Consider the following 25,923-nt stretch of genomic DNA (forward strand, 5'->3'; position numbering starts at 1 on the left):
TCAAATCAAATAGAGAAAAACAAAACATTGATATAAATGTGCCAAAATTAGTGTAAAATACAAATAAATGTAGGAAATGACAAAGCTGGTTTCCATTTGGTCTTGAGGGGCTGTGGTCTCAGTCTTGTCTCGGTCCTGACCTTTAAAATTCTTGGTCTTGTCTCGGTCTCGACTCTCAGAGGTCTTGGTCTTGTCTCAGCCTCGGGACCCTGTGTTTTGGGACTGGTCTTGGTTTCATTTAGTGCGGTCTTGACTACAACACTACTAATGGAGTAAACTATGTGTTTTTAAATCTGTACAGTGGGTTAATAAATAAACTCGCTTTACTTTTAACTTTTTATGTAGCACTGAAAACAAAAACTTGGCCTGATGGTGTCACCTGTTTGTCTTTATGGAGATAAGTTTAATGCCATAATGGAATATTTTTGGCACGGCAGAAGCATCTCCATAGAGACAAGGAGGTGGGAATGTAACTTAAAGACAGTGCATTATTTTGACAGGGTAAAGTGAGTACTCTGAGGTAGTAAAAGTCTGACAGATCATCAGCATAGATTATGTACATGCACATTTTTGTAAAGGTCCATTGTGCAGAAGATACAGTATATTATTCATAAAACAGTCGGTGACTCATAGCCACTGTCTCTGTGTCTCTGTGTTTCTTTTTGTAGAATTCACCGCAGTTTTTTGAGGACACCTTTTTGTGCTGCTCACACCAGCTTTTACAGAGAGAGAGAGAGAGAGAAAGAGAGAAAGAGGGAGAAGAGAAAGAGAGAAAGAGAGAGGTAAAGAGAAAGAGAGAAGGAGGGAGAGAAGGGGGGTGACAGAAAGAGAAAAAGAAAGACAGAGAGAGAGAGGAGGGAGAGGGAGAAGAGAGAGAGGTAGAGAGAGAGAAGGAGAGTGAAAGAGAAATAGGGCAGAGGGAGGGAAAGAAAGAGGTGATAGACAGAAAGAAAGAGAGAGAGGGAGGGAGAGAGAAGGAGAGTGACAGACAGAGAGCCACGGGGGTGCAGAGGAAGAGAAAGAGGGAGGATAAGGGATAGAGAGAGAGAGGGAAGGAGGGAGGTAGAGAGAAAGTGAGAGAAGGAGGGTGACAGAGAGAGAAAAAAAGAGAGACAGAGAGAAGAGGCAGAGAGAGAGGTGGAGAGAGAGAGGAGAGTGGGGGGCAGAGGGGAGGGAGAGAAAGAGAGAGGGTAAGGGATAGAGAGAGAGAGAGAGAGAGAGAGAGAGAGAAATAGGAGAAAGACAGGACACAGAAAATGGGAGAGTAAGGAGAGAGGAGTGGACAGAGAGAGAGAGAATAGGGAAAGGAAAAGAACAGAGAGAAAAAATAAAAGAGTGGTGATGAAAGGGGGTAGTGAATGGAGAGAGAGAGAAAGAGAGAATGAGGGGGGATTATTAGGAAGAGGGAGAGGTAGAGAGAAAGAAAAAGAGGAGGGAAAGAAAGACAGAAGAGAAGAGAAAGAGACAGAAGGTAGAAGAAAGTCTGAAATGGGCAGAGACTAGAGAGAGAGAAAGGAAGAGAGAGATACAGAGAGAAGGATGGAGAGACAGAGAGAGACGGGGAAGTGGAGATAAAAATAATTTTGTGCCCGATGCGTCAACAATGAGTGTTCTTTTTACTGTTACCATGACAACGGGAACAGGAAGTGGAAGTGTGGAGCTCAGCACTGACCAGACAGAGACCGGATTCTGCAGGCCTGTGCTTTGGTCACGTTATATGGGTCAGTTTTAAACAGCATATATCAGATTTTCTTTTTTTTTTTGTTTGGCGGTAAATATTTAAGTGGCGTTTTTAAATGAAAATTAGAAAGAAATACAGAAGCGTTGTGTTCTCTCGATACACAAATCCAAAAAGAAAGGACAGTTTACAGTTTACACATAAGGGACAAGATAAGAAAGATAAGAAAACGTAATTTGCGTCATTTGCTTATCTAAACTTGAGAAGAGACCTTTTGGAGTCGCTATGAAAAATTGTGTAAACTGTAAGTATTTACATGACCCTTTGTCTAGTGTCAGCCAATTGCTGTTTGCTCACTTCGTCATCTAGTATCATATCAGTATCGTATCTGTATCTAGTATCGTATATTTGGATGCATGTGTTGATAAAGAGAAGTGAGCGGAGACCTTCGTGTGGTTAAACATTACAGTAGTATTAGCAGACGAGGCTGTGTCGCTGGTCACTGGTTTCAGACTGACCTCAACAGATTATCACAATGTTGTGTAATCATCTATCACTGACCTCTAATAAACTTTACTGAAAGCCAAAAAGGGAAAATACATCTCTAGACTGTTATTATTAAAGAAACAGTTCAGAATTTTGGACATAGGGCCTCATTTCCTAGTTAGCGCAGAGTGTTGGAGACGTGTGGAGACACTATTTTACATATTCCATCCAGTTCTTGTATTTGCAGAGGTCACTGGTGCTAGGCTAGTGCATGTCAATGGCCATAGTTATCCTGCCACTAAAAACAGCCTTACCCACTCCACAAAACATCCGAAGCAAAACTATTATTACACCAGACTGTTAATGTGAATGTCTGTGTCGATAGAATAATGTTTGAAATAAAACTAACTTTGCATCACATGAATCGTCGCATGTTGAGGGAATATTTTCTTATATATCAGTCCGCTGCTGCCAAGCTTTCTATCAGGAAGTACAACTCACCGCTGCTCGAACATAAATCTATCAAATCTTTTTTTTGTTTTGTTTTGTTTTGTTTTTGTTTTAACTAATAATCTCAATTTAATTTATCATCTACTTGAAGGGAAAAACACACCCAAAACTTTTTTTTTTACATACATCTATATAATTTTATTATTTTTTATTTTTTACACTTTATTTAAAGATTTTCAGTTTTATACAGTTTTATATATACTTAAGTATATAAGCAAACACTCTGAGACCATTTCAAACACACACATATCAAAGTATAATACCATGCCAACCAGTGGCATGACACATACAAACTGACCTCAAGGAAGTGGAACAAATGAAAAATAAAACAAAATGACAAAATAAAAATAATACAAAATAAAATAAATAAATAATAATAATAATAAAAATATACATATATATATATATAGAATAAAATATAACATTAAAAAGGCCACATTAGACACACCACCACACTATTAATTGCACAATGTGCACTCCCCACTCATGTAAATGGTAAGCCCTCAACATATGCAGTAAAGGGTGCCCAAGTCTTATGGTACTTATTTAGTGAACTCTGCAAACTATATTTCAAGTATTCAATTTGCAAAGACATCATAACCTCCCTCACCCACTGAATAAAGGACGGAGGTTGTGCCTCCTTCCACTTAATTAGTATTAATCTTCAGGCCAAGAGAGATGAAAAAGCGACAGCATTTCTTTGATAAGATGTTTGGCCGTGTTGATGTTGATCTGGGAGAACACAGCTGTAATTGGGTTCAGGTCAGTTGTTCTAGTACACATATGTGAGAAAGCCTAAAAGATAGAACCCCAATACCTGTTCAAAGCTGTACATGACCAAAACATAGGACTCATAGTAGCAGGTGACTGTCCACATCTCTGGCATCCATTATCAGAGGTGTCATATATTCTTGCCAGTTTGGTTTTAGTTAAGTATGCCTGATGAAAAAACTTAAACTGTATTAAACAGTGGCGTATGCAGATTGAGGTTGAGTGAATATGATTTATGCTTAGGCGTTAAGGGGTTAACTTGAAAACTACCACTACATGATGTCACAAGGTGAAACAAAGGTGGCAAAAGTGACATGACACTTGACAACTCTGTACAGTTCTCATGACAACAGTTACAGACATGAAACATCTATTCTATATTTGCCTGTTGTTATAACATCAATGTTTGGCTGACCCGTATAGTGGGGTAGTATCATTTGTTACATCACATACAAATGAACAGTTGGTCCTCATATAAAAGTCTATGTTTATTTAGTAACATGTTTATTTCACGATACTTATGTCATTTAAAGGTGCATTGTGTAACTTTTCTGGTGGAGGGTCCGTCACCTGCTTGTTCCTATGGATATGTCATTGCTTTGCCTGGAATGTTCCACACAATGACTTAAACACCTACCTTACATTTATTAAATTACTGGTAGTTTTATAGCTTAAAAAATAAAATAAAATTAAATAAAATAAAAAAACAGACTGTGAGCAGGGTCGCCTTTTTGCAGATCTGACCTGTAACTTGCTTTGGTTTGGTCCTCATGAAGACAGAAAGGTTTATTATCATACTGTGAAATATTCCAGACAAAGCATTCACATTTCAATGGAGAAAAGCATTTGACATACCACCCACCAAAAAAGTTACACCATGCACCTTTGAATGGTTATATCCATTTATATATCAGATTTACACTGAATAAAACACTGTATTTTATGGCACCCGTGGCTCTCATAATGAAAAAAGTGTACAATTTCCAAACAAAATCTTTGGAAGGCTCAAAAATGCTCAAAATGGCTCCAGTAAACAGAAACTGAAACGCATGAATATTGTCTTTGCATTTGGATCAGCCCTTGTGATTTCTAGATCGTTTATCATTTTAATTTGCACCAGGGTTTTTTCTGTGTTAAACTGGGAGCTATTTGTTGTTTAGACGTGATTGCTCGTGTGTTGAATGCCAGCAGATTTATTATTAGTGGTGGATTTGTGAATAGCGGACGGCAGCTCCCCAGAGTATTGAAAATAATCATGAATGTTCCCTCCACGTTCCTAATCTGGTTATGTGCTCGGCGTGTTCTGCCTTCATCAAATGGGACTAATTGTGTTGCCAGATAATTTCTCTCAGCTCCTGTTTTAAACTGATATTATACTTTTGAATAAGTGTCCTCTCTTCCTTGGCACTAAGATCATGTAATTCAATGTTTATGTTTGATGCTTCCACAGTATGGATTTAAAGGTCCTATATTACACAAGACTGACTTTTGAGAGCTTTAAATCATGTTAGATTGTTGTTACCTGCTCAAAAAAAACAGCTAGAGTTGTGTTTTTTTTCATTCACACAAGAGTGAGTAACCTTTTATTAAGTCTGTCTGCATCTCCAAGGCTCAAAATGTTCTGTTCTGCCTTGTGATGTCATGTTGACGCTACCTTTTACCTTTTATTTAATAGAGATTTGTAATTCCAGGTCTGAAATTATTAAATGATTCTAGTGAAGGTGTATGGAGTTAAAATACCGTGGAGACTTCCTGTATTACTTGTGCTTTCCTTTTGAGATCAGAACTCACCCTAAATATGCAGGGTTTGTGTGTAACATAGATCGGAAAACTGTGTAAATGGGCCATGTAAACTCATCGATCTCCTTGGACACAAGCAGGACAAATGCAGGTCAGATTTGCGGAAAGGTGACCCCTGCTTCAAAGTTAGTAATGCATGCTTTTCGAGGTAGTTAAAGGGACAGTCCAGAATGTTGGACATAGGACCTGGTGAGCCAGAGTGTTGGAGACACTTTTTAAAAGATTCCACCCAGCCCTTGTATTTGCAGAGGTCGCTGGTGCTAGGCTAGTGCATGTCAATGGCCATAGTTAGCCTGCCACTAAAAACAGTCTTACCCACTCCACAAAACCAAAGCAAATCTATTATTACGCCAGACTGTCAATGTGAATGTCTGTGTTGGCAGAATAATTTTAGAAGTAAAACAACCTTGCATTTGAAGGATCTGTGTCTAAGCAGCAGCAGCGTGTTGTACTTCTTGATAGAAAGCTTGGCAGTGGTGGACTGATATCACCTAGCACCTATCTTACCAGCAAAGTAAAATTCCACTGCTGCTGAGAAAATAGTTCCTCAACATTATTATTGTAACACATAACACATTATTATTATTCTATCAACACAGACATTTACATCGACAGTCTGGTGTAATAATTGATTTGCTTCGGGTGTTTTGTGGAGTGGGTAAAACTGTTTTTAGTGGCAGGATAACTATGGCCATTAACATGCACTAGCCTAGCACCAGCGACCTCTGCAAATACAAGGACTGGATGGAATATTTTAGTGAAGCTGTTAAGGACCAAAAAAGTGCCCCATTGTTCACTTTTATGGTACAAGCATGAAACTTTGCCAGATTATTAACATCCCTAGAATCAACATTTCTGGATATGTAACCAAGCCTAAGTCGACCCTGGAGCCGAGTACTGCGCATGTCACAAAATGGCGCACATGAAAACGAGGCTGGTAGCTAAATTACTGCTACTTACTGCTTAAACCTCCTTTTTTCTTGGAAAATAATGTTCAATTATCACACATTATCACTAATGCTTCCATTTATGCAGATATGAGTAACTCAAGATTCTTACAGTGGTACTGGGAAATAAGCAGGAATCAAATATTGGTTATTTATAGTACTGTTCGAAGGATACAGGTGAACAATGGGCAGATATGGTGAATAGGCAGAAATAGAGAGAGATTAAAAGAAAGCATTTAAGATTGTCCTATCTCTGGACAATGCAGACAATGAGCTTCAGTGTCTGGATATTGATATAGTATATTTTCAAGCAAAAAAACAAACAAACAAAAAAACTTAACTTTTTTACTCTTCAATGATTTTAGCTAAGTACCAACAAAATAACATCATCTCATAGTGCACAGTTGGGTGCAATGTAAACTACCCTCGCTTATGTCTAATTTAGAATCACATGCATGGTACTGGAAAGAAAGAAATAGTAGTCCATAGCGTAGTTAGAAGGCTACATGCAATATGGTCAACAAAGCATACATAAATAGAGATTATAGATTACAAATACGAATGGACAATGAGCTTCAGTGTCTGGACAATGGACAAGTTTTTCAAGCAAAAATATGTATAAAAACTATACTACTTTAATTGAATCTTATAAACATACAGACAAAATACATATAGTGCAAATTCTTTTTTTAGTTTCATATGTATGGTATTTGGAAATAAGTATATAAAAGAAGGCTTTTAAGATTGTAAGTACATCTGGACAATACACAGAATGAGCTTCATTGTTGAAAATGGAAGTGAATTTAAAGTAATTTTGGTACCACAAGGTCATTAAATGTACTACCTAAAAAAGACCTGAACAAGTGCTTTATCAACAATAACACCTCCATGGAGAAAAGCATTTGAAGGGCCCTCCATCTCTGTCTTTGTTGTTCCTGTACTGCACTTTTCTGAACTGAGATGTCTGTTGTTTTTCCCGGTATCTGCTGTAGCCTCCTCCAGTTTGGGGGCTACAGCTCCGAGTGCTCCGATCACCACGGGCACCACTGATGCCTTCCAGGCCTTCTCCAGCTCCTCCTTGAGCCCCTGGAATTTCTCTAGTTTCTCGTGTTCTTTTTTCCTGATATTACCATTGCTTAGTATTACAATGTCCACCACCACGGCTCTGCTCTGTTCTTATCCACCACCACCATGTCTGGTTGGTCCATCACCATCCTGTCAGTCTGTATCTGGAAGTCCCACAGGATCTTGGCTCGGTCATTCTCCACAACCTTTGGAGGTGTTTCCCACCTTGACCTTGGAGTCTCCAGCCCTTACTATGCACAGATGTTTCTGTACACTATGCCCGCCACTTGGTTATGTCGCTCCATGTATGCTTTCCCTGCCAGCATCTTACACCTGTGACTTGTGACTTCCTGACTAGCTGGGTATGTTTCATTGGTCATCCACACTCTGAGTCACCATGCTCGTCTTAAACCCCAGTGTTACATTCAGTAACAACTGAACCTCGTCGTTGGTTTGCGAAAAGACTGTTTTCTCTTGCCATCTTCCTCAGCTCAAAATCAGCCGCTGCAACTTCAGACACAATGCTCCACTTCCTTGTTTTACCGCCCACGTGACATTGTGACGTCGTGACAACATGACTCCAGCCTAGTCGTGTGACTAGCATTTCAGGTGGATTTGCGTAACTGTGTGGATAGGGAAGGCTTTGATTGCGGACACAGAAAAGATGTGGCTGGACACGAATCGTTTCCGATACGTTGATTCGTTTCAGTGTAAACGTAGCCTTAGTTTATCACAGTGGCAATGATCCTAATTTCTCATCATTCTGAACTCCTTCGACATCCAGGACTTCACCAGGAATAAGCCATGACTAAACTAGGTCAAAATCATGTCCAATTCAGGCTGTAAATTGGGTATAAAACAGGATCACACAGAGGCAAATTTGTTGTACCTGCCGCACAGTTTGAAAAGCAATGACCTGCCTTAACCTTCTCTCTCTCCTTCTCTGTGTCTCTCTTTCTCTCTATTTCTTTCTCTCTTCTCTGCATGTATGTGTCTTACCTCATTAGCTCACATGTTGACAGTTACTTCCTGTAGTAGCCGTATGCTCACTGGTGTGTGCAGTAAATCATTATAAACTACATTTCCGGTTTTCCTCTGAGGTCCAGACATGAGTCGTAATTAGAGAGATACTGAGTGGGCTCTACAGCAGCAACCAAAGCTATTAGATGTAAGGAGCTCTTATCTTCTATCTTATTATTTCAACTGGTGAGACAAGTGCAAGAAACTGTTATGATGTCCAACTTTATAATCCCTTTAGGGTCAAGGCAGCTCAGAAAACTTATTGTAGTTGTTTTATTCTTGTTAATAGTTAATATCTCTGTAATTACTGAGTCAATCCATATGAAATTTTAACTGGCACAACGTTTATCAAAAGGACTTAATATTAGAAGATCAGCATGGTCAATTTGTGGACCCACTCTTTAACGTGACAGTGAGGTTCAACGCATGCAACGTGGACGGTCCGCCATGGAACTGTTATGATTCTGACTGCAATGTTCCCCAGTATGACATCAAAAGTGTCCATCTCAATGAAGGATGAATTTCACCCCTATGCGACCTGTATCTGATCTTTTAATGACAGTCTAAACGACAATGATTCGACTTTTTCAAATGCGACCCAGGCCACTTGGATATGTGCCCCTAAAACCGATACATATCCGATCTTTTGACATGCAACTTCAGTCTGAACGGCCAGATCACATTCATCCCACCTACATGTCACAAATGTACACAAACATTCTTCTCGTCATACAAAAATTGTGTATGAACTCCGTGCCTCCAGTCTTGGCTTCAACTCTGCCCTCACTTGTTCCTTTCTACGGACATTACTGCTACTGCCCCACAAAACACCATGGCCTAAATCCTTGTCCTTCTCCTTCTCAATCTCCTCTTTAAAACAAATAAGCTGCTCCTGTATGACAAAAACTTTAAAATGGCGCTCAGTGCTCGCGTCCATGCTACTTCCATAAAGACTGAGCACACTCGCTCTGTGTGACGTCGTCGTGTCCTCCAATGCACACAGTGGACACTTTTTCATTTAAAGTTCACACTCGAGATCACATATACAAGTTGCATTTAATTGGAAATGCAAATGATCTCACAGAAAATCAGATTTCACCAAAAAATCCAATTTGAGCATTAAGCCCTGCATTCTGAACATAGCGTAAGTTACAGGTTAGATCAGTAGAGTGAGGGTTACGGTAAGGCACAATTTATTGTTCCGATACAGAAATTTGTCTTCTGCATTTGACTCATCCTTCAATATCACTGGGGATCCATCTCTGTGATCTTGTTGCTAGTCTTGGTCAGGACTACCTCAGCTGCAGGATTTTACATGTGCATGTTTTGGTTTTCCATTCCATTCCATTTTCTTCCGCTTATCCGGAGCCGGGTCGCGGAGGCAGCAGTCTAAGCAGGGACTCCCAGACCTCCCTTTCCACACACACTTCCTCCAGCTCTTCTGGGGAGACCCCAAGGCGTTCCCAGGCCAGCCGAGAAACATAGTCCCTCCAGCGTGTCCTGGGTCTTCCCCAGGGCCTCCTCCCAGTGGGACATGCCCAGAACACCTCCCGAGGGAGGCGTCCAGGAGGCATCCGGAAAAGATGCCCGAGCCACCTCAACTGGCTCCTCTCAACGTGAAGGAGCAGCGGCTCTACTCCGAGCTCCTCCCGTGTGACTGAGCTCCTCACCCTATCTCTAAGGGAGCGCCCAGCCACCCTGCGGAGGAAACTCATTTCGGCCGCTTGTATCCGCGATCTTGTCCTTTCGGTCATTACCCAGAGCTCATGACCATAGGTGAGGGTGGGAACAAAGACTGACCGGTAAATCAAGAGTTTCGCCTTTTGGCTCAGCTCTCTCTTCACCACAACGGTCCGATACAGTGACCGCATCACTGCTGAAGCTGCACCGATCCGCCTGTCAATCTCACGCTCCATCCTCCCCTCACTCGTGAACAAGACCCCGAGATACTTGAACTCCTCCACTTGGGGCAGGGCCTCTCCACCCACCCAGAGAGGGCAAGCCACCTTTTTCCGGTCGAGAACCATGGCCTCAGATTTGGAGGAGCTGATCTTCATCCCAGCCGCTTCACACTCGGCTGCAAACCGCCCCAGTGCACATTGCAGGTCCTGGTTCGATGAAGCCAACAGGACAACATCATCTGCAAACAGCAGAGATGAGATCCTGTGGTTCCCGAACCGGACCCCCTCCGGCCCCTGACTGCGCCTAGAAATTCTGTCCATAAAAACAATGAACAGAACCGGTGACAAAGGGCAGCCCTGGCGGAGTCCAACATGCACCGGGAACAGGTCTGACTTACTGCCGGCAATGCGAACACAGCTCCTGCTCCGGTCATACAGGGACCGGACAGCCCTTAGCAAAGGGCCCCGGACCCCATACTCCCAGAGCACCCCCCACAGGACACCACGAGGGACACGGTCGAATGCCTTCTCCAAGTCCACAAAGCACATGTGGACTGGTTGGGCAAACTCCCATGAACCCTCGAGCACCCTATGGAGAGTGTAGAGCTGGTCCAGTGTTCCACGGCCAGGACGAAAACCACACTGCTCCTCCTGAATCCGAGGTTCGACTATCGGGCGGATTCTCCTCTCCAGTACCCTGGAATAGACCTTACCGGGAAGGCTGAGGAGTGTGATTCCCCTGTAATTGGAACACACCCTCCGGTCCCCCTTCTTATACAGAGGGACCACCACCCCGGTTTGCCAGTCCAGAGGTACTGTCCCCGACCGCCACATGATGTTGAAGAGGCGTGTCAGCCAAGACAGCCCCACAACATCCAGAGACTTAAGATACTCAGGACGGATCTCGTCCACCCCCGGAGCCTTGCCACCAAGGAGCTTGCCAACCACCTCAGTGACTTCAGCCAGGGTGATGGACGAGTCCGCCTCTGGGTCCCCAGTCTCTGCTTCCTCCTCGGAAGACGTGACGGTGGGATTGAGGAGATCCTCAAAGTACTCTTTCCACTGTCCGACTACATCCCCAGTTGAGGTCAACAGCTCTCCCCCCGCACTGTAAACAGTGTTGGTGAAGAACTGCTTCCCCCTCCTGAGGCGCCGGACGGTTTGCCAGAATCTCTTTGAGGCCGTCCGATAGTCCTCCTCCATGGCCTCTCCGAACTCCTCCCAGCTCCGAGTTTTTGCCTCTGTGACCGCACGAGATGCCTCACGCTTGGCCCTTCGGTACCCATCAGCTGCCTCAGGAGTCCCCCGAGCCAGCAAGGCCCGATAGGACTCCTTCTTCAGCTTGACGGCATCCCTTACTTCCGGTGTCCACCACCGGGTTCGGGGATTGCCGCCGCGACAGGCACCACAGACCTTACGCCCACAGCTACGGGCGGCCGCATTGACAATGGAGGTGGAGAACAGAGCCCACTCGGACTCCATATCTCCAGCCTCCCCCGGGATCTGGGAGAAGCTCTCCCGGAGGTGTGAGTTGAAGATCCCTCTGACAGAGGGTTCCGCCAGACATTCCCAACAGACCCTCACGACACGCTTGGGTCTGCCAGGTCTTTCCGGCTTCCTCCACCGCCAGCGGATCCAACTCACCACCAGGTGGTGATCGGTTGACAGCTCAGCCCCTCTCTTCACCCGAGTGTCCAAGACACGCAGCCGGAGGTCAGATGACACGACGACAAAGTCGATCATCGACCTCCGGCCTAGGGTGTCCTGGTGCCACGTGCACTTATGGACACCCTTGTGCTCGAACATGGTGTTTGTTATGGACAAACTGTGACTAGCACAGAAGTCCAATAACAGAACACCACTCGGGTTCAGATCGGGGAGGCCGTTCCTCCCAATCACCCCTCTCCAGGTGTCACTGGCGTTGCCCACGTGGGCGTTGAAGTCCCCCAGTAGAACAACGGAGTCCCCAGTTGGTGCACTGTCTAGTACCCCTCCCAGGGACTCCAAGAAGGCCGGGTACTCTGCACTGCTGTTCGGCCCGTAGGCCGACACCACAGTGAGAGACCTGTCCCCGACCCGAAGGCGCAGGGACGCGACCCTCTCGTTCACTGGGGTGAACTCCAACACGTGGCGGCTGAGCTGTGGGGCTATAAGCAAGCCCACACCAGCTCGCCGCCGCTCCCCGCAGGCAACACCAGAAAAATGGAGGGTCCAACCCCTCTCGAGAGGTTGGGTACCAGATCCCAAGCTGTGCGTGGAGGTGAGGCCGACTATATCTAGCCGGTACCTCTCAACCTCCCAGCACAAGCTCAGGCTCCTTCCCCCCCAGTGAGGTGACGTTCCACGTCCCTACAGCCAGGTAGGTGGTGAGCCCACAGGAGGGCGGGCCCACGTCGTCCCTTCGGGCTGAGCCCGGCCGGGCTCGCTTTCGAGCCCCAACCCCAGGCCTGGCTCCAGGGTGGGGCCCCGGCTGCGCCATACCGGGCGACGTCACGGTCCTTGTTTTTAAACTATTCATAGAGGTTCTATGAACTGCTCTTAGTCTGCCCCGTCACCTAGGACCTGTTTGCCATGGGAGACCCTACCAGGGGCATAATGCCCCGGGCAACATAGCTCCTAGGATCATTCGGGTACACAAACTCCCCCACCACGATAAGGTGGCAGTTCAAGGGGGAGTGTTTTGGTTTTTGTTCTGGGAAACTGGTGTGCCTGGAGAAAACCCACTCATGATGCAAACTCTGCATAGAAAGACCCGGGCGACACTGGGATCGAATTTTGACAAAAAAAAACAAAAACACCTGTAATTGAATAAATGCAAGATAGATATGTATGCGAAGAAGTAGATGGTAGTTAGAGCACTCGCTGGATTACCCCTGAAGTGAAATAGAAATGATCAGGTGCTCTTCAGAGATCCCAAGTGGGCAAATGACTTACTGGATGAAAAAAGGGAGACACTCGCATATACTTTGCTATGACTTTATTTCTTGTCAAATGCCCAATGTATTTTGACTTGCGTGTTCATCAAGGAACGTGACAATATAGACATAGATATGCATGTGTCATACTGTAGAACTTTCTAGGCAAGCAAAATAACTTCCATGGAGCAAGGTGGAAAATAATGAATTACATTTACTAACGTCACTGTAATTGAGTAGTTTTTATAGGTAATTTGTAATTTTGTAAGTAGTTTTTGAAATAGGTCATTTTACTTTTACTTGAGTGCATTTTGACCCAAGTATTTTACTTCATTACATTGGAACCCACCGTCGTTACAGAGTAAAATTAGATAGATAGAGAAAAAAGATCAGGTTTGTTGTTCACTACAAACGGAGCATGTATTAGCTCTACAGACTTTGAAAATCAATTCCTGCTCAAATTAAACAAGAGCTTTACAGTCTAATACTGTAGGATCCAGTGGGCAGAATATTCTGGAGGGCATGGCATTTTTTCATTTTTTATATCAGCAGTCAGTGTACAATGTGTGCAACATTTTCGCATTGCGTACTTTGATTTTAGTTTAATTTTCTTTCTTTTTTATTGTAGTGTTGTGAGTTGGTAGCGTGATTCATCAGCCAGTTTTACTTGGTGGAAACCGTCTGACCTTGCAGCATTAGGATTCGTTCGCTTGACGGTAGGTGGGTAATTGAGTGAGGCACCAGTCACAAAACTGTCGTTATGTCCTTAGGCAAGACACTTCACCCACATTGCCTAGTATGAAAGTGGTGTGTGCGTGAGTGATGGTGGTGGTCAGAGGGACCGATGGTGCCGATTGGCATGGCAGTCGCGCTTCCGTCCTTATGCCCCAGGGCAGCTGTGGCTACAATAGTAGCTTACCATCACCGGGTGTGGAGAGAAAAGAATAATGAATCTATAATGCTCAGTAAAACAGCATTCTAATTACATGACTTGTGACAAAATTATTGATTTTCTACACACAGCCCGGTGATAGACTGAACCTTCGCTCTCATCTCTCCATCCCCTGCATCGTTATCTCTGCACACCTTTTACCTGTATAAACCCTGCAGCTTGGCCTTCTCCTAAATAAAGCTCCAGCACATTTGTCTTGTACCTGTGCTGGTGACAGGGTCAGACCTCTCCTCCCTCTCGCTCACTGCGCTAACAAGGCCTACACTTTTGACGGGGGCTATGACAGGCGCTCTGAGCAAAAAAAAAACACCATTATTAAGAGATGTTCTGCGACAGGCCCACCAGCAGCAGCCTATGCAATGGATAGACAATGGTGCAGTCAATAGAGTTACAGGAAGGAATTGGAGACAGCAGATGTGGCATTATGTGGAGGTAATTTCATAACTGTTACCTAGCAACCATTATGTTAACAGGGGCCTAAACTTGCCTAAATTGCACTAGTTATGATTAAATTAATGAAAATGAATAACAAACACATTTATTTTGGACTTTTTTGTGTTGATGTGGTAGGCTACAGGTAATGCATTTTAGAACACTTCCTGTATTTTTGTACTTTTCTTGTACTTTTTCTAACAAACTAACACAATATTGACGCTTGTGAGCTTTATGCTGTTACCTCTTTAAAAACAAACCTGGAGATGTGTTTTGTTTCATTCACACGTTTGAGTAATCTTTTATTATTAGTCTGTCTACATCTCCAAAGCTCAAAATACTCTGTTCCACCTTGTGATGTCATGTATGTAGTTTTCAAATTAACTGTTCCTTTTACCTTTTGTTCAGTAGAGATTTGTAATACAAGGTCTGAAATCATCCAAATGATTCTAGTGAAGATGTAGTATGGAGTTCAGAGGTGGGAACTTGAAAGTTGTGACTTGGACTGGATTCAGACTTGAGTCAATATTTTTAGGACTTGAGACTTGACTTGATTTGGACTTGAAGGTCAGTGACTTGGTACTTGACTCGGACTTGAGCACTGTGACTTGAGAAGACTTGATGCTTCTCCTAAAAAATATGTTTTTAGAAAATACTTTTCTCTTTACAGTTGATAAATGCTGTGATATGGTCATGCTCAAATGTACTACAGTAATACACAGTACAGTAATATATAGTACAATACAGTAAAACAGAGGGAACTACAGAAAACTACATGACATAATAACTGTTATTTAGCACTTTTATATCTGAATTCTTTCTGTTCACACTAAGATTTTGTCAAGACATTTAAAAAGGAAAAAATACAATATCTACAATTCTTATATAAATATTCATTCAAGTACAATTTAGTTTAAAAATCATATCAATTGCCAAATTCTAAGCTATATGTGTTTTTTTGGGTTAAAGACTTGAAATGACTTGAAACTCAAAGCAGACGACTTGGAGTTGCTTGTCTTTGACTTGGGACTTGACTTGGACTTGAGGTCACAGACTTGAGGCTTATTTCAGACTTTCAAAACAACGACTTGGTCCCACCCCTGATGGAGTTTAAAAAACACAGTGGAGCATTTCCTGTATTACCACATGACGTCATAAGGTGGAACAGAGTGTTTTCTGTTTGAGAGAAAACCACAGCTTAAATCAGCAGGGTTTTTGTGTTAAACTTTTGTGAATAATGAATGTATGTGAAGAGGACACAAGATTATAAGAGAGATCAGACAACAGTGTAATATGTGTCCTTTAACTGATATAAAACTATAATAAATATTTACTACAGCTAACCCACCAAACCAAGTAATATAAGAAAAACATGAAAACTCTCATATATGCACTTTTATAGATTCATTAAATGGATGCTTTGGCTAAATAAAATCAATACAGTACTGGACAGTGAAAGGTAAATGACAAGTACTGTACATGTACATACAGTAGCAATAGAAAACATTTACTGTATGTCACAAGAGCATCGCATCCATGGGTTTCAGAATGATAACAAATTAGAGCTGTAGCCATAGTGTTAAACAATTTAAAGGTCCTATATTACACCAAATTGACTCTTGTGAGCTTTAAGTCATGTTAAAATGTTGTTACCTCCTCAAAAACATACCTGCAGTTGTGTTTTGTTTCATTCACACATGTTTGAGTAACACTTTATTATTAGTTTGTTTACATCTCCAAAGCTCAAAATGCTCTGAAGTTTTCAAGTTAAGAGCTCCCTTTTACGTTTTGTTCAGTAGAGTTTGGCAATTCCAGGGCTGAAAGTATCCAAATGATTCTAGTGAAGGTGTATGAAGTTTAAAAACACAGTGGAGCACTTTGTATTTTTGTATTTTTTTTTCCATTTGAGAGAAATATGCAGGGTTTGTGTGTTAAACATGTGTGAATGAAACAAAACACAACTCCAGATATGTTTTTGATGAGGAAACAACATTACCACTTGGATCAGAAAATGGCTTAATATGGGCCTTCTAAAACTAAATTGGTAACATTTTATAATAACAGTACATGAGTTAATACATTAGTTCATCATTATTCACACATGACTTCATCATGACTTTTTTGAAAGGGAAGAAGGAATCAGGAAGCTGAAAAGGGTACATAGGTTACATGAGGTTACATAAAATAATGAAAGCTCTGTTTAGAATGTACTGTATTTACAATTTTTCAAGTAAACTATATGGAAATACTCAAACTGATGTGAAATGTTTTGCCTTGTGTAGTGTAGAGAGCGAATGTTTGTGGGTGCCTAAAGAAACAGATGTTAATACTGCCATTGTGCCCTCGGTCCAGACACATCACCCACCTGCTTATGTATGCATGAGGTGAGAGGGTGAGTGATGCAAGCAGAGGTACAGATTGGCCACCTGCAAGAAATTTAAAAGCGACTTTGATCGTCTGAAAATGTACGGCGAATGCGTAATTAGGTTGCATTCACGCTCTTGAATTTGACTGAGTTATAATTTCAGATTGATAGAACTTTTAACTGCTTTTGGAACAAATATCGAAACAGATGATCCACAAATTGTTGAACCTGATTACTCAAGATTATTTATTGTAGGAATTGGCTTCACAAATTTGTCATATTAATCTTAAAGCCCTTTCAATTGACAACTATCACCACTTTGGGCAATGGTACCACTTTTTGAGTTGAAAAAGAACATGTTACTTTTGTTTATTGACACTGACAGAAAACATTGAACTTTGAAGTTTGGGATAGATCCATTAATAACATAAAAATTAACCACGAACCAGGTCAACAAATCTGAGATGTGACAGTTTTGACCTGTCCTCCAGCTCCATTTGAAACTACAAGGATTCTTCAGTGTTATGTCTCCAAACCTCTCAAATCTTTTTACATTCAGTATGGACATTATGCAGTTATTAGCTCTAGCACTGACTTACAATAACAGACCACACGTCTCTGTATCCATTCACACGTGATTAAGCACTATCCTGAAGTGTTTGGTGGTAGGTTGCAGTGGTAATAGTTTTTCCAGAGCATCTATATGGCTGTATACATATCGCACATGTTGCTCCTGTCTGTGACCTTGGCCTCTGTGTGCAGGCTCAGATGGTCCTGGGAAAACACCGCCCCCTTTGGCCCCTCACAGGGATGAGACGTGACACATTCTCCACCTGTGAGCCGGTTCTAGGGCCACAGTTCTCTATACCCTCTGCATCCATTAAACTAACACAAGTATGAAGTGAACATGAACAGTGGTGGAATGTAACAAATTAAAAGTAATAAAGTGCTGTACTTAAAAGTGCACTGTGTAACTTATCTGGTGTTTGGTCCGTCAAAAGCTTTTACTCCATGGAGATGTTTTTGCTTTGTCTGGAATGTTTCGCAGTAATATATATACACTTATTCAAGTACAGGTGGCTTTATAGCTTAAAAATACATAGAAAATCATGCATTCTGACTGTGAGTGAGTTTGACTCTCCACAGATCTGACTTGTAACTTGGTCTAGTATGGTCTTAATGAAGATAGAAGGGTTTAACACCATACATTGCCAAACATCAAAGCAATTATATCTCCATGAAGAAAAACATTTAACATGGTCATGTGGAAATGAAGGACCCAGGAGGAGGACCCAAAATGCAGGACTGCTTTAAAGTTCTTTAATAACAAACAAAAAATTATCCAAAAAAATACATAAATCCAAAAATTCAAAAATGTAAGCTAAATTGCCATGACAAAATAAGACACTGACTAAGACACAGACAATGACAAATACAATGGACCGACAAAGGGCAGAGAACACGGGGTATAAATGCACAGACACAGGTAAAACACATCAGAGGGCGGGGCAAGCAATCAAGACAGGAAGTAAAACTCAAAACTACAAGCAAACAGGAAAATTTCAGAATAATACAACACTAAAGAAAAAGATACACCAAAATAAGCAAAAACAACCACTACAGAACATAAACCATGACAGACGGACCCTCCACCAGAAAAGGTAATACATTTTTAGGTACCTGCACTTTACTTAAAGGTTGTATAGAGGATTTTCCAAGGAACGAGAAATCCAGCGACTGTTTGTCCTTTTTCAAATGTTGCGCATGCGTGAAACCACCCCCCCTCCCCTACAGCTCCTACGTAGAAACGCCTTCTCCCGCCTCCTCTTTACGCCAGAAACAGGTTTGTTTACAGCCGGTGAGCTGCACATGACTTGTAAACAACTAACTACAGTGTTGGTTAGGCAAGATGGAGAAGTGAGGAGCGGGGGGAGCGGGTGTGCGGACATTTAGAGACTAGAGGACTGGGTGGGCATCTCTGGTACTGTACTAAACTGGTTCAAGTCCTATCTAGAAGACAGGAAGTATTTTGTTGAAATTGGAAACTGTGTCTCAGATGACATGGCCCTGACCTGTGGGGTGCCTCAGGGGTCAATCCTGGGCCCCCTGTTGTTCAATCTCTACATGCTGCCATTAGGCCAGTTAATAAGCAGCAATAACGTGTCGTACCACAATTATGCAGATGACACTCAGATCTACGTCTCTCTGGCAGCAGGAGACTATGGACCAGTGGAGTCACTTGGTCACTGCATCCAACAGATCAGTGTGTGGATGCAAAACAACTTTCTCCAGTTAAACTCTGACAAGACTGAAGTCATAGTGTTTGGTCCACAGAAACAAAGGGACAGTGTCAGCAGTCACCTCCAGTCTCTCGCTCTAAAACCTTCAAATCAGGCAAGAAATCTAGGGGTAATAATGGACTCAGACTTGAACTTTAACAGTCACATAAAATCAATAACATCTGCAGCCTTTTACCATCTAAAAAACATAGCAAAAATCAAAGGTTTACTGTCTAAATCAGACTTGGACAAACTTATCCATGCATTTGTCTCCAGTAGGTTAGACTACTGTAATGGTCTGCTCACTGGTCTCTCCAAACGAGCTGTGAGACGCTGCAGAACATCCAGAACGCTGCAGCTCGGGTCCTTACTCGAACTAGGAAGTACGAGCACATAAGTCCTGTGCTCAGGTCTCTGCACTGGCTTCCTGTGCCTCAGAGAATAGACTTTAAAGCAGCTCTGCTTGTGTACAAGTCTCTCCATGGCCGAGCACCAAAGTACATCTGTGACATGTTAGTGTCATATGAACCATCTCGCACTCTGAGGAGCTCAGGGACCGGCCTCCTGCTGGTGCCCAGAGTCAGAACTAAACAAGGGGAGTCAGCGTTTCAGGTTCATGCAGCTAAAACCTGGAACAGTCCTGAACATGTGAGACAGACTCTTCTGTGACGCTGTTTAAATCCAGACTCAAAACATTTCTGTTTAACTGTGCATATAACTGAAAGGTTTTCATTCCGCACTCTTCTCTCCAATTTATGTCTCTCTTTTTTAATTTTAATCTTCATGATTATTTATGTTTTGATTTGTTTTTATTATGATTTTAATGTATTTCTTATTCTGTAAAGCACTTTGAATTACTTTGTGTACGAATTGTGCTATACAAATAAACTTGCCTTGCCTTGCCATTTCGTTCGCGGACGAGAAGTGAGGAGCAGGGAGAAGAGCGGAGCAGGGAGCAGGGAGAGGAGAGAGGAGAGAGGAGAGGGGAGCGGTGCGCGGAGATTCCGTGCCCGGAGAAGTGAGGAGCAGGGGGAAGAGCGGATCGGGCAGCGGGGACAGGAGCAGGAAAGGGGAGCAGAGAAGAGTGCGCGGAGATTCAGTGCGAATGAACTAGCTACAACACGCAGCAGCAAGCGGACTTTTTCTTTGCCTTGAAAATTACGTTTTCAGACATAGGATATCGCTTTTGTGTCCTGAAAAACGTTTGTCTAGCTCTTGGAAATAAAGTACGTTTTCATAATAAGCAGAAGTGACCTGTCCAGGAGTAATTTGGCGACCAATGCGTCAGTCTTTAGACCCTGCGTCTGCTTCAGTCGCGCCATCGCTGGAATGAATCTTCAAGAATCACCTTAGTTTGGCTTCGCTGCTTTTCCCCTTGTCTTCTTCTTTCAGCGACCTCAAAAACGGACTTTCTTTTGCGGCTAACTGCTCCTGGATTCTTGTCTGCCATTGCAACAAACTTTGTGCTAACTGCGAGGAAGATATAGGTAAAAAAAAGCCGCTAAGAACTGTTGCGTTGGTGGAGTAAACAGCGTCTGTGCGTTCTTGCGTCTGTGGACTGCGTGACAGGCGTACGTAAACCACGTACCGGCGGCGCGCAGGCAAGTCAGTTACGCTAGAAACGTAGGGAGATTGATTGACAGCCTGTCAGCTAACAGATAACGAGGCAGTGTCGTTATCTATTGGCAAATGTTTAGCCCCACCACGTCCAGAGTTGATGAATTTTTATTCTCTTTTTTTTGGTCATCATAATTACAAGGCTACTGCATCTCTATAATGCTATCATTGACAACTTGAAACAAAAAAAACAAAAAAAAAATCCTCCATACAACCTTTAAGTACATTTTAAAGTGGATACTGCTTTTTTACTCCTTTACTACTTTATACTTTTACTTGAGTGATACTATTTTGAAGTAACCTTACGCTTACTTGAGTACAAATTGTGCTACTCTACCCACTTATTATTATTCAGTACTTTACAGTCTAAATGTTTTTCTTATGTAGCAGCTTTTACACAAAGTTGACTCTTGTGAGCTTTAAGTCATGTTAGAATGTTGTTATCTCATCAAAACCCTTTTTTGTTTGTTTGTTTCTTTTTTGTACATGTTTGAGTGCCCCTGCATTATAAGTCTGTCTAAAACTCCAAACCTCAAAATGCTCTGTTCCACAATTAACTAACCCCTCTAATAGAAATGCAGTCACTTTTTTTTTCTTAGTTCTTAACTTCATTTTTAAAAAATACCTGTTCCTCTAAGGTTATACTGATTCTCTCTCTGCTCAAATCGCTCCTGTAAATAAGGAGGAAGCAGATGATTATAGGCTTTGTACATCACTGCAGCTGTACTCAGGTCAAAAACCGGAAGTACTTTTAGCTTAATAAAAAGAAGATTTGTTGGTGCATAGTAATTTGCATGGTTAATAATCCTAATAACCTTCTTTTGGAGTAGAAAAAATTATAAATATTTGCTTCATAAGTATTCCCCCATATTTCCACACAGTAGTTTAGGTATGGAAGGAATAAACTGTTTAAACTGCAGCTTTGTCTGAATTATACTTATTTGCATTTTCCAGTTAAGTTTTTCATCTATATGATACCGAAGAAGTTATTAACAGATACTCTTTCAATTTCATTTTGATTAATTGTGATGTCATTAAGTGATAGTTTTAAAGTTAACAACTAACTTTTACCTTTAGTTCAGTAAATTGGCAATTCTAAGGCTGAAATTAGCAAAAGTATCGAAATGATTCTAGTGAAGTTGAGGTGGAACAGAGCATTTTCTGTTTGAGAAAAGAACTCAGCCTAAATATGCAGGATTTGTGTGTTAACCATGTGTGAAACAAAACACCACTCCAGGTATGTTTGTAATGAGGAAACAACATTATAACAGATCAGAAAATAGCGTGATATGGGCCCTTTGAAGGTCCCTCAGATGCCCAGCCCTTGTCAGTCGCTCAGTGGGTGAACGGGCAGCAGGAGTGGCAGAAGTTTTCCTGTGGCGTGGCCTGGGGTGACTCCTGGCAGCTGGTGGACCTCTCCAGTTTCACAGCACATCCCTAAAATAGCCACGCCGATCATTAACAACCATCACACTCGCATCACTTCCTGTACGCGCCAACAGCGGTGTGACAGAGAGCACGGGAGTTCACCCAGCACAGAATACGAGCGGGTCTCAGATAACATAACAACATTCTAGTACAGGCCAGTAATATTTAAAGGGTCCACATTACGCTATTGTATGTTATAATGTTGTTTCCTTATTACAAACTGGAGTGGTGTTTTGTTTCAGTCACACATGGTTAACACTCAAATCCTGCATGTTTAGGCTGAGTTTTTCTCAAACAGAAAATGCTCTGTTCCACCCCGATTAGAACCAGTTGATGTAATTTCAGATCTGGAATTACAAATCTCTACTCGACTGAAGATAAAATGTAGCTGCTAATTTAGAACCAACTGCTCTATGAAGCCAAAAATCTCTTTTCTTATGTACTTTAAATTCTTGGGTAAAGTGTATTTACCTCGCTCTAAAGATGACTTGCAGTTAGAGGCCAAAACATGTCAACAAGGTAAATAAACTTTACTGTACTGTCTTTAAAAAGAACCCAAGAAGTTAAACTGCTCTATGACATCACAAGGAACATTTTGAGGTTTGGAGATGTAGACTAATAATGCAGGATTACTCAAACATGTGTGAATGAAACAAAACACAACTCCAGGTATGTTTACGGTGAGATTACAACATTATAACATGTCTTAAAGCTCACAAGAGTCAACTTTGTCTAATATTTCTTCCATGTATTTGAGCAAAATTTGTCTTGCCCTAGTACAGATATTCCAACAGCATCAGATTAAGTGACTGTATGTTTGCACTAGAGATGTTTAAGCGCATATGCATTGAGTGCAGCAGGGATTAACCTATAGCATATAGAACACTTCTCTAAGCTTCTCAGTGAGTTATTTATATGGTGGTTTCACATGGGCCTATACTTCACTGGGGGAACACTCACAATCCTTTGATGTAAAAACATGAGAGTGCTCCACATCTGTTTTATAAGTGCAGATTTATGTTTGTTTATTTACCAGATATCCACTGCCTCTCTGTGGTATTAAATACTGTAGGTACAGTATGGCATTAGGTATGCTACATTTTCTTTGATTTATTTGTCTCAAAGGAACAAAAACAATGTTGTGAAGTATAAAGCCATATTGTGTTTGAGAAGGAATGAAGGACACCTGTTTTAAAATCACTGCACTGGCGCCCTGTGAGTTTCAGGATCGATTTTAAAGTTCTTTTATTGTTTTTTAAATGTATTAATGATCTTGGGCCTTGTTTTCTTTCAGAACAGTTTTTACCCTATGAACCCTCATGGACTCTGCGCTCCACCGGCAGCAGGCTCCTGGTCATTCCCAAAATTAGGACTCACATTCACGGAGAGGTGTCTTTCCACAACTACGGCCCTCGTCTGTGGAACGGCCAGCGGCCAGAGGACCTCAGGACCAAAGAGAACGTTCATTTTAGGCATACTATAAACTTGAACTCATATTCCTTTATCATTTTTTGGGCCTCATCTCTCCCCTGGGCCCTGTGTCCTGGTGAAGCATTGGTGTTGGGCCTCATCTCTCCCCTGGGCCCTGTGTCCTGGTGAAGCATTGGTGTTGGGCCTCATCTCTCCCCTGGGCCCTCCTGGTGGTGGTGGACAGATCTCTGCCTCTGACGACTCCTCTGATGGTGCTTTCTTGACTGGTTCACCAGTATTCAGTCTCTCATTTTACTATGTGTTGTTTTATGTAGTTTAGCGTGTGTGCGTGTGTGTGTGCTCATGTGTGTGTGTTCATGTGTGTGTGTGTGTGTGTGTGTGTGTGTGTGTGTGTGTGTGTGTGTGTGTGTGTGTGTGTGTGTGTCATGTGTGTGTGTGTGTGTGTGTGTGTGTGTGTGTGTGTGTGTGTGTGTGTGTGTGTGTGTGTGTGTGTGTGTGTGTGTGTGTGTGTGTGTGTGTGTGTGTGTGTGTGTGTGTGTGTGTGTGTGTGTGTGTGTGTCTGGGTTCTTTGGTTGAGTGGAGTTGAGCAGCTGTGGGGGGTGGGTTGGTGGGTTGGTGGAAGGAAATGTGGGATTGTTTTTAATCACTGTAAAGCACTTTGTGTTATATTTTTTGTATGAAAAGTGCTTCATAAATAAAGTTTGATTGATTGATTGATTGAAGGAGCAGACCAACATTATACATCTACATCATCTACACAAAACAATTTACACACAAGTTACTTATTCTTATGTTAACAGAATGCAAAAAAAAATTGTTTTTTTTTATCATTCTCAGTTAACTATTTTTCTTAATTTTCCCAGTTCTTAATTTTCTTAATTCTTCTTAATAATTCTCAATTAACTTCTTTTGTATAAAGTTTTATATGTTCCACGGTGGTTAATCTCTCTCCCCCCTCATCCAGCTCGGGTCCTCAACCATGGGCCTGGGAGCTGCGCAGTATCTTTGCTGTTCCTAGTACTGCACTTTCATGGACTGAGATGTCCGTTGTTACAGCCCCAAGTGCTCCGATCACCACGGGCACCACTGATGCCTTCACCTTCCAGGCCTTCTCCAGCTCCTCCTTGAGCCAATGGTATTTCTCTAGTTTCTCATGTTCCTTTTACTTGATATTGTCTTCTCTTGGTATTGTGATGTCCACCACCACGGCTCTGCTCTGTTGCTTATCCACCACCACTATGTCTGGTTGGTTCACCATCATCATCCTGTCCATCTGTATTTGGAAGTCCCACAGGATCTTGGCTTGGTCGTTCTCCACAACCTTTGGATGTGTTTCCCACCTTGACCTTGGGGTCTCCAGCCCATTTCTATACACTATCCTCACCACTTGGTTATGTCGCTACATCCTCCCAGTCATCAGATATATACTGTATATGGATTACATCTGGCCCTCATGATCATGCTGAGGGGAGGTAGATGATGTTATTAGCCTAAGCGGAGCTGCAGAACTGTAGACCTCAGATACAGTGATGTTTCTGTAGATACAAGCACCAACCACAGTGAGTAAGGTATGAAGAAATGTGTGTGGCTTACATATAATGTACTGTGTGAACCCCTCAATCAGCCCTGTGAGTATAACGCAAGCTATAGGGTTAAAAGGACTCTATAGTAATGGCTAATATGTGACATGTAATCACTCTTCACCAGAATATATTAGTGTGCAAAAGATGAGGCTACAATACAAGGATCAAACAGAAAAAGCACATGGCATAACATTTTTGATTATTTCTGTATATTCTGTTTTTACTGTACAAGAAAACCCTTCTATAGGATCTAATCTTATACAATTTTCTCTCTCCACATACATTTCATCAACCAATCCAAAAAACTTAATTTTGTCTACTTTTGTACATTCACTTCTTTTTCAGTTCAGTTCAATTCAGTTCTTTTTATTAACAGTACTGGAAGAGACCCCCTCCCTAGTAAACACTCTCCTCCAGAAACTACCAGACAACAGGGGGCGTGGTCAGGCAGGCTCCGACTGACCACGCCCACAGGAAGTAACAACGGATCATATACGACCACCGAAACATGTCAATAAGGTAAACACATCTCCTAATGTGTAAGAAAAATCTTATTGACGTTTCATCAAATATTAGACTTAGATTTTAGACCAACTTTATTGATCCCCAAGGAAAATTACTTGGACACAGTAGCTCACTCATCACAATATATTATAATAACAAAAATAAAACATATTAATGATAATAATACATTTAAAATAAGTAGCAACAATAGCAAGAGACAGGTGTCTCTTATATATATT

The sequence above is a fragment of the Boleophthalmus pectinirostris genome, unplaced genomic scaffold (assembly GCF_026225935.1).
Source record: "Boleophthalmus pectinirostris isolate CB_2022bp ecotype Guang Dong unplaced genomic scaffold, ASM2622593v1 HiC_scaffold_3, whole genome shotgun sequence".
Classification (NCBI taxonomy): Eukaryota; Metazoa; Chordata; class Actinopteri; order Gobiiformes; family Gobiidae; genus Boleophthalmus; species Boleophthalmus pectinirostris.